Source organism: Thalia democratica, chromosome 3 (assembly GCF_965202585.1).
Source record: "Thalia democratica chromosome 3, ktThaDemo2.hap1.1, whole genome shotgun sequence".
In the NCBI taxonomy this organism is placed as follows: domain Eukaryota; kingdom Metazoa; phylum Chordata; class Thaliacea; order Salpida; family Salpidae; genus Thalia; species Thalia democratica.
Window position 1 is genome coordinate 40457214 of NC_139167.1, and position 9975 is coordinate 40467188.

Sequence of the window (9975 nt, forward strand, 5' to 3'; positions counted from 1 at the left end):
TACAACACCAGGCTACATAGTTTTAAGAGATTTAAAAATTCAATTCTAGCAACCAGATATCTAATAAAAACTTTTGTAGATTTTGTAACTAGTGGGCTTTTATCTTACGACATTCTAATATTACAGTTTTTAAATGATTTTATTATGTCTATCTCTACATACCAGTCAAACAAACTTGAGGATATGGTAACAAAACATCAGTCTCAAATTCTATCATTTAAAAGATAATTAGTTTCTGGGATGTCAAACGACTTAAAAAAAAAAATTTTTTTAACTGAAAAGAACATGAGGCTTTAGAAAAGGCAATTAAAATACAACCCATATTCAAAAATATCACACCAATATTGAGCTAAAATTGTATAATTAACCTTATAATCATATTTATATACTAAATTTTAAAATATTATATCAAATTAAAAAAAACATTGTATTTTTTTAAATAATGATGTTGGACCTGTTTTGACCATGAGGTATCTTTGTTAAATAACAAAGAATACAACAATATAAAACTAAATAGCAAAAAAATTGCAAAAAAAATCTATAACACATTTAATACCCTTTAACAAATAACTACTTAACAATTTAATTTATAGTTTTGTATTCTATTTATGCATATATATATAGATTGTTTACAACCAAGTATCTTTTTATACTAAACATAGTTTGGTTCTGGACAAGACATGAACAAAAGGTATCCGTGGTGTGCAACTTGAAAACCAAAAGGTTTTTTGTGCACCAGGTCCTTAATGTGAGGTCACCAGGTGTGAGGCTCAATGACCGGAAGGTCTTTCTCCACACCAATCCATTGATCATAGTTGTGAACGTTCACATTTTTCTTTCTTTCTTTGGACCAAATAGTTTGAGTACTTTTTTTGTTGTTCAATAAACTATTAGGCTAAAATCATTGAATTTTAGCCATTGTTAAAAAAGACATCACTATATATAAGGCTAACTATATAAATTAGACTTGGTATTAGTGCCACATAATGCTAGGTTCTTACTAAAAAACGTTTACTGTTGTTGAGGGAAAAGGAAGTCTGATGTTTTTCTACATGAAAAACTTTTCAAAGTGTAAACAAAAATTGTAAACTGAAATATACTTGTTGCGTAGCAACAAGTATATTTCAGTTTACAATTTTCTGTATAATTTTGCTAAAGCAAAATTACTGTAGAAAAAACGAGAGAGTCAGCTTTTTTTTAATTCTCTCGTTTTCTCTAGCCTAATATTCTACATTACTACATTAAATAAGAAAACTCAAAGCTAAAATTAAACTTTATTATGTTTCAAAACCAAAAAAAAAGTATCTAAAAAAATGTAAAGTGTAAAATAAAATCTTACTTAATGCTTTAAAAATAAAAATTATTTAATAAAAGTTAAACTGTCAACAAAAATTAATCCTTTTAAAATCTTATCAAAAAAAAAACTTCCATCCTTCCAGTTTTCAGAGGAGCAACTGCACTACACTTTACTTCTGGTTCATGTTGATAGTTTTTCTATAGGCGAATTCATCCACAGAAATTTTCTACATTGAAATCAACTTCCTCTATCTGTTCTTCATCTGTAGCATTGTTTATATCATTAGATTGTAAACATTAGTTTTGAAAGACTTAGTTAGAAACACTATAAAACATTTTGAATTCAATTTAAGAACCAGAGATAAACAAGTACCAGGGACTAAAAATGATAAATTGAAATATTGTTTCTTTTATGTTATTACAGATAAAATAACATTTTTTTATATCATAGAATACTAGTAATAAAAATATTTTAAAATTATAACAAAAGAATTAAAAACTTTCTTTACAAAAATCACAATAATAAAATAACAAACTTTTTTAAATTATAAAATACTACTAACAATAAATATAAAAAACTAGAATAATAGAAATGAAACCTTTTACACTAATAAATAGAAAATACAATAATTATAATAACAAAAATCATAATTATAACTATAATAAAAATATTAAAAGTAATTATAATTACAACGACTAAAGCTTATTTTGTTGGTCATAATAATTTTTGATAAGAACTATAAAAATAATAACAACAGTATTAAAAATAGCATAAATAATCACGATGTGATAATAAAAAACAAATTTTGATAATTAAAATATTTTTTGATAACAACTATAAAAGGAATAATAACTGCATTAATAATAACATAAATATAAACGATAATAATAATAATAAAAAACCAACTACGATGATTTTACCACATTTGATAATAACGATAAACACTATATTATCATTATAAAAAATAGCATAAGTAATTATTTAAACATTGAAAATAATGATAATGAACTAAATGCAATGATCAAAATAATCTTTGTAACAACAATAAATATAATTATAACAGTATTAAAAAAAATATTAACGATTTTAATAAAAATCCGATTACGGTGATTATAATAATTTTACAACAATAAAGATATAATAACTTATTTTCAAATAAGTAATTTTCAATTGATAATGATAAAAACAATAGTAATAATAATGATAGTAATAGTAATTAACGATTTTAGTGAAAAATTTATAACATAACGATATTAGTAATTTTTAATTAATAATGATAACAACAATAGTAATAATAATGTTAGTAATAGTATTTAATGATTTTAATAAACAATTTATAACATAACAATATTAGTAATTTTAATTAATAATAATAACATCAATAGTAATAATAATGATAGTAATAGTTAATAACGATTTTAGTAAAAAATTTATAACATAACGATATTAGTAATTTTTAATTAATAATGGTAACTTATAATAATGATAGTAATAGTAATTAACGATTTTAGTAAAAAATTTATAACATAACGATATTAGTAATTTTTAATTAATAATGGTGGTAACTTATAATAATGATAGTAATAGTAATTAACGATTTTAGTAAAAAATTTATAACATAACGATATTAATAATTTTTAATTAATAATGATAACAACAATAGTAATAATAATGAAAGTAATAGTAATTAACGATTCTAGTAAAAAAATATAACATAACGATATTAGTAATTTTCAATTGATAATGATAAAAACAATATTAATAATAATGATAGTAATAGTAATTAACGATTTTAGTAAAAAATTTATAACATAACGATACTAGTAATTTTAATTAATAATAATAACATCAATAGTAATAATAATGATAGTAATAGTTAATAACGATTTTAGTAAAAAATTTATAACATAACGATATTAGTAATTTTTAATTAATAATGGTAACTTATAATAATGATAGTAATAGTAATTAACGATTTTAGTAAAAAATTTATAACATAACGATATTAGTAATTTTTAATTAATAATGGTAACTTATAATAATGATAGTAATAGTAATTAACGATTTTAGTAAAAAATTTATAACATAACGATATTAATAATTTTTAATTAATAATGATAACAACAATAGTAATAATAATGAAAGTAATAGTAATTAACGATTCTAGTAAAAAAATATAACATAACGATATTAGTAATTTTCAATTGATAATGATAAAAACAATATTAATAATAATGATAGTAATAGTAATTAACGATTTTAGTAAAAAATTTATAACATAACGATACTAGTAATTTTTAATTAATAATGGTAACTTATAATAATGATAGTAATAGTAATTAACGATTTTAGTAAAAAATTTATAACATAACGATATTAATAATTTTTAATTAATAATGATAACAACAATAGTAATAATAATGATAGTAATAGTAATTAACAATTTTTATAAAAAATTTATAACTTAACGATATAAGTAATTTTTAGTTAATTATGATAACTTATAACTATTTTAACTATTTGCAAATTATTGTTTTCTATGGTGACGTCACAATAATGGTAGGATCGAGCTGATTTTTATTTCTACGGATACTCACGTCGTGCTTAGGACGCATACGAATTTTCATCAACAATTACTGAGTAACTTTGCTGGAATCGTGTTCCAAAGCAAAGTCCTTGTTTTCTATGGTGACGTCACAATAATGGTAGGATCGAGCTAATTTTTATTTCTACGGATACTCACGTCGTTCCGAAGACGCATACAAATTTTAAAGAACAATTACTGAGTAACTTTGCTGGAATCGTGTTCCAAAGCAAAATTATTGGATTCTACTTGCAAATCCTTGTTTTCTATCGTGACGTCACAATAATAGTAGGATCGAGCTGATTTTCATTTCTACAAATACTCACGTCGTGCCGAGGACGCATACGATTTTTTATTAACAATTACTGAGTAACTTTGCTGAAATCGTGTTCCAAAGCAAAATCCTTGTTTTCTATGGTGACGTCACAATAATAGTAGGATCGAGCTGATTTTCATTTCTACGGATACCCACGTCGTGCCGAGGACGCATACAAATTTTAAAGAACAATTACTGAGTAACTTTGCTGGAATCGTGTTCCAAAGCAAAATTGTTGGATTCTATTTGCAAATCCTTGTTTTCTATCGTGACGTCACAATAATAGTAGGATCGAGCTGATTTTCATTTCTACAAATACTCACGTCGTGCCGAGGACGCATACGAATTTTAAAGAACAATTACTGAGTAACTTTGCTGGAATCGTGTTCCAAAGCAAAATCCTTGTTTTCTATCGTGACGTCACAATAATAATAGGATCGTGCTGATTTTCATTTCTACGGATACTCACGTCGTGCCGAGGACGCATACGATTTTTTATTAACAATTACTGAGTAACTTTGCTGGAATCGTGTTCCAAAGCAAAATCCTTGTTTTCTATCGTGACGTCACAATAATAGTAGGATCGAGCTGATTTTCATTTCTACGGATACTCACGTCGTGCCGAGGACGCATACTAATTTTAAAGAACAATTACGAGTAACTTCGCTGGAATCGTGTTCCAAAGCAAAGTTGTTGGATTCTATTTGCAAATCCTTGTTTTCTATCGTGACGTCACAATAATAGTAGTATCGAGCTGATTTTCATTTCTACGGATACTCACGTCGTGCCGAGGACGCATAATAATTTTAAAGAACAATTACCGAGTAACTTTGCTGGAATCGTGTTCCAAAGCAAAATCCTTGTTTTCTATCGTGACGTCACAATAATAGTAGTATCGAGCTGATTTTCATTTCTACGGATACTCACGTCGTGCCGAGGACGCATACGAATTTTAAAGAACAATTACTGAGTAACTTTGCTGGAATCGTGTTCCAAAGCAAAATCCTTGTTTTCTATCGTGACGTCACAAAAATAATAGGATCGTGCTGATTTTCATTTCTACGGATACTCACGTCGTGCCGAGGACGCATACGAATTTTAAAGAACAATTACTGAGTAACTTTGCTGGAATCGTGTTCCAAAGCAAAATCCTTGTTTTCTATCGTGACGTCACAAAAATAATAGGATCGTGCTGATTTTCATTTCTACGGATACTCACGTCGTGCCGAGGACGCATACGAATTTTAAAGAACAATTACTGAGTAACTTTGCTGGAATCGTGTTCCAAAGCAAAATCCTTGTTTTCTATCGTGACGTCACAATAATAGTAGGATCGTGCTGATTTTCATTTCTACGGATACTCACGTCTTGCCGAGGACGCATACAAATTTTAAAGAACAATTACTGAGTAACTTTGCTGGAATCGTGTTCCAAAGCAAAATTGTTGGATTCTTTTTGCAAATCCTTGTTTTCTATCGTGACGTCACAATAATAGTAGGATCGAGCTGATTTTCATTTCTACGGATACTCACGTCGTGCCGAGGACGCATACGAATTTTAAAGAACAATTACTGAGTAACTTTGCTGGAATCGTGTTCCAAAGCAAAATCCTTGTTTTCTATGGTGACGTCACAATAATGGTAGGATCGAGCTGATTTTCATTTCTACGGATACTCACGTCGTGCCGAGGACGCATACGAATTTTAAAGAACAATTACCGAGTAACTTTGCTGGAATCGTGTTCCAAATTTTTTTTTACAATTTCCACTGTGAGAAGTTTTCTATGTTTTTCTACCATAAAATAGGCAAAAATCACAACTTAATAAGTATAATAAAAGTATTTTAAAGTTTTTTTGTAACGACTTACTAAGAATAATTATTTAGATTACTAAATATATATGTCTACTGAAAATTAAATAATTACTGGTACCATCAAAATTAAAACAAATAATATTACACCTTGTCATTTTTACCAAAACAATGTATGTAAAGCTATAGATATAGATTAACTTAAAATAACTTATAACTCATGTAACATTCAAACAACTTGTCTTGTAGCTTCGGATTGTTATTCAGCTTTAGCCTCTAGGTTACCAGCTCAAGATAAAACTATTATTAGTTTTAGAGTAGAGCATATGACAAACTGCCATAGTTTGAGTTTATGTAAACTTAGCGATTGTAAATAAAATAGCTTCAAAAAATAAGATTGTCAACTTCTATTTTATTAAAAAGAAGTTCTGGTCAATACTGTAAAATTTTATTTTTTTAAATAGATAGACTTACTTTATATCAGTATATTGAACGACTAAAAAAGATGCTCAAATGTATTTGGTCTTAGGACCTAGTACACGAGGAACCTTTAGATTTTCGAATCGTACACCTTTTGAATACCTCTTGTCCATTTGTTTCTATAACTTTAGTTACACCATTTTTGATTTTGTTACAGACTTAGAAAACACTAAAACTTATAATACAAAACTTTGAACTGCTTTTTGTTAACTATCTAAAATAAAATACTTTTAAGTTAAGTAATTTAAAGAATTTAAAGTAAAGATTTTATTTAAAAAAATTTTAATAAAAAATCTATATTTTAAAACACAATGTAATATGATACTCTACGCAAAAACTTTCAAATTGTTTCGACTCAACTAAAATAACTTCTATTGTAAACGTCAATCATTCTAAAATAGAGGGAAATTTGAAACATTTTTCTTGACTCAAACATTTCAAAACACAATAGTTTCTATTTTTTGGTTTAAAAGTATAACTTTTACTCAATATAATAACTTAAGGATAAAGCTAAAATAAAATAAGTTTTTTTAAGTTTGGGTTTATTGGGTTGGTGCTATAGCCCTTAGATAAAGTGGGAACTTCTTGCTTTATTTAAGTCCTTTGAACATATCTCAAAAAACAATTATATTTTTTTATTTGATTTTTAGTTTTTTGATTGGTGAAATAACTTTTTTTTGTCAGTGTCTTTGTTTATATATAAACTTAGTTTTTTGAGATATAGGACATTTGAGGTTTTATCATTTTTGGTCTTTAATTATGGTCTTCCTGTTTACTAAAAAAAAAATTAAGAAATTTTAAGTTCTCTGACTAATAAAGATATTTTTTAATTTTACAACCATTGCGTTATTTGTTGAATATTAAAAGTTTCTTCACTAGACAATCGAATTGGAAAAATAAATGTCTAGACTCTAGAACTTTTTACCAAGCTTGTTCTATTAGCTCTCAACATTTTAAAATAAAATTAAAAGCTTATTTTAATATTTTATTAAGATATGCTGCGAGCTAATAGAACAAGCTTGGTATAAAATTCTAAGCATTTTCTTACATTTCGATTGTCTAGTGAAGACAATTTTAATATTCAATAAATACCGCAATGGAGTGACAGAAATAAAAAAATATTTTGTTATACGCTCCATACAGTGATGTAAAAACAAAAAAAAACTTGAGCTACACACATCTTAAAATCAAAGTTTAAACCAAAAGAAAACTATATTCTCGAAAAAAAGGAAACATTTAGTTATTTATAAAACATTGTATATTACTCCTTAAATCAGGAGTCAGCAGCTTTTTATTACTCGCGGGCTAACTTTCATAGAAAAAAAGCTTGTGGGCCGCAGTGTTTAGAATAAATTCTTCCAGGACGGCAGTTATTTTAAAATAATTGTAGTAAATATTATAAAAATACTGCTTTAAACCAAAAATATAACGAAAAAAACAATAATAAAAACTAGCGAAAATATTTATTAAGTTAAAAGCCTAATTTTAAGTTTTATTTCAAAAAATTTATTTTTATGTTTTAAAGAACATGTTTTTAGCTAGAAATTGCCGCAGAGATTAGCCTTTAGGACCGCATTTGGCCTCCGGACCGCAGTGTGCTGACCCCTGCCTTAAATGAACCGATTTTAATAGGCTTACTATTATTTACTATTTACATAAATGGTATAGCTTCAGAAGTGATGTTAGCAGCACGATTAAACTCTTCGGAGATGACACAAAAATTTTAGCCATTCTAAAAATAATTTACAAAATTCCTAAGATAAAATTTACTATTGGCTAATGGAAAGAAAGTTAAACTGTTACCCTAGTAAATATAAAGTTCGAAATATTTAAAAAAGTACTACAAACTCTACTTATGATTTAAAAATAAACAGTATAAACTTATCTTCAAATAAAGTGTTTAAAGATCTTGGAATTTTTATTACTGAAAATTTGAAATGTAACCATTACATTAATTTTCTTCACTAAATTGCATTCACTACATCTTTTTAAGTCTACGGACATAAAAACTTTTAAAAATGGTTTATCGTATATATTCGTTCTAAGTAGGAGTATAACACACCAATCTCATCTCAATTGAATAGGACAAAGTTAAACACATAGAAAAGATAAAGTAATTTCAGAGTTATGTGCTCATTCAATGCAATAAACTAAAATATGTTTTATAAAAAAAGTAATTGTGGTAAAATAAAGAGAAAAATATCTAATCATAATTAAAATTTGGTAAAAGAAAAAAACATTTTTTAGGTCATACTAAATAGTTGATGTGATGATCCGTGTGCTTTTCTGTAAAAAAAGTATTTAAAGTTAAATCAAAAAAATTAATTTGTAATTAGAAATATACAGAGAATAAGAATGTACTACTAAATTTTGTAAATACATTAACGGTTTTAAGCTCTATAGATAGATAGAAAATGTATTTGTTGCGAATATTTTTTCAAAGTACACGAATATCTATATTCATATATTTGTAAAAAACTTAGAATAATAAAACTGCTATTTGTTTCATAAACCTTTAGGAAGTTTAAAATAATATTTAATGTAAAAAAACTATAACGTATATTTTTGTTTAAAGTGTAGTGTAGTTTAGTTACTGAAGAAAAAATTTCTTATTGTTAATAGTAAAAAATTTTGTTCATAACTTTAATTAGTAATTTTAACAAGTTAAAAGTATTATAAAAAGCTAAAACTATGAAGTTAGAACTATTGAAAAGCTAAACTTAAAGAAATTTTATGGTTGATTAAAATGAAAATATAAAAATATTTCCAATAGTAAACTTTTGAGTTTTGACTTTACATAAAACTAAATTCATGCTTGATCATTGGCTAAAATTTCAAGTTAGTTCAAAATATCCTTGTAATATTTAGCAGTATTTGTAAAAATATCAATTCGTTTCTTTTATTTTCAAGTGTTGTAAAATTAACTTAAAGTTAAAAAAAACGTTTAGTAATAGTTATTTGCATTTATGTCTAAAAGTATTTTAGTTATAAGTTTGTTTTTAATCGTTTTTATTTTAAATAGATTTCTAATATCTTTTACACAAAAAATTTTTTTTTTTTGATATAAATTTATAACAGATTAAAAAAATTACTTCACACAACTTTTATAAAGTTTATTAATTCGTGTATTTAATATTTTATGACTAGGTAATTTTTGTAAATTTTTATGATCCCTAATATAGCAAGTTTTAAGTTTCATATTAGAGAATTTTTATTTTGAAAAATTTCATTATAGCTATAATGAATAGACATTAGTGATGGTATAAACAAAAGCTACCTACAAATGGGAATTAATAAGTCTACAATTTGCATCATTCTTTTTGACTTAATGTTTTTTTGTTTTTTAGTGGTGTTTTTATTAAAATTACCTTTAAACATCATGCTCTTTTTTGTACACTAAGGTTTTATTTGCTTTTTAATTGCAATAATCACCTGTTTTTGTGAATATTTTAAAGTTTTTATAATACTTTTTCATTCATAGTAAAATAT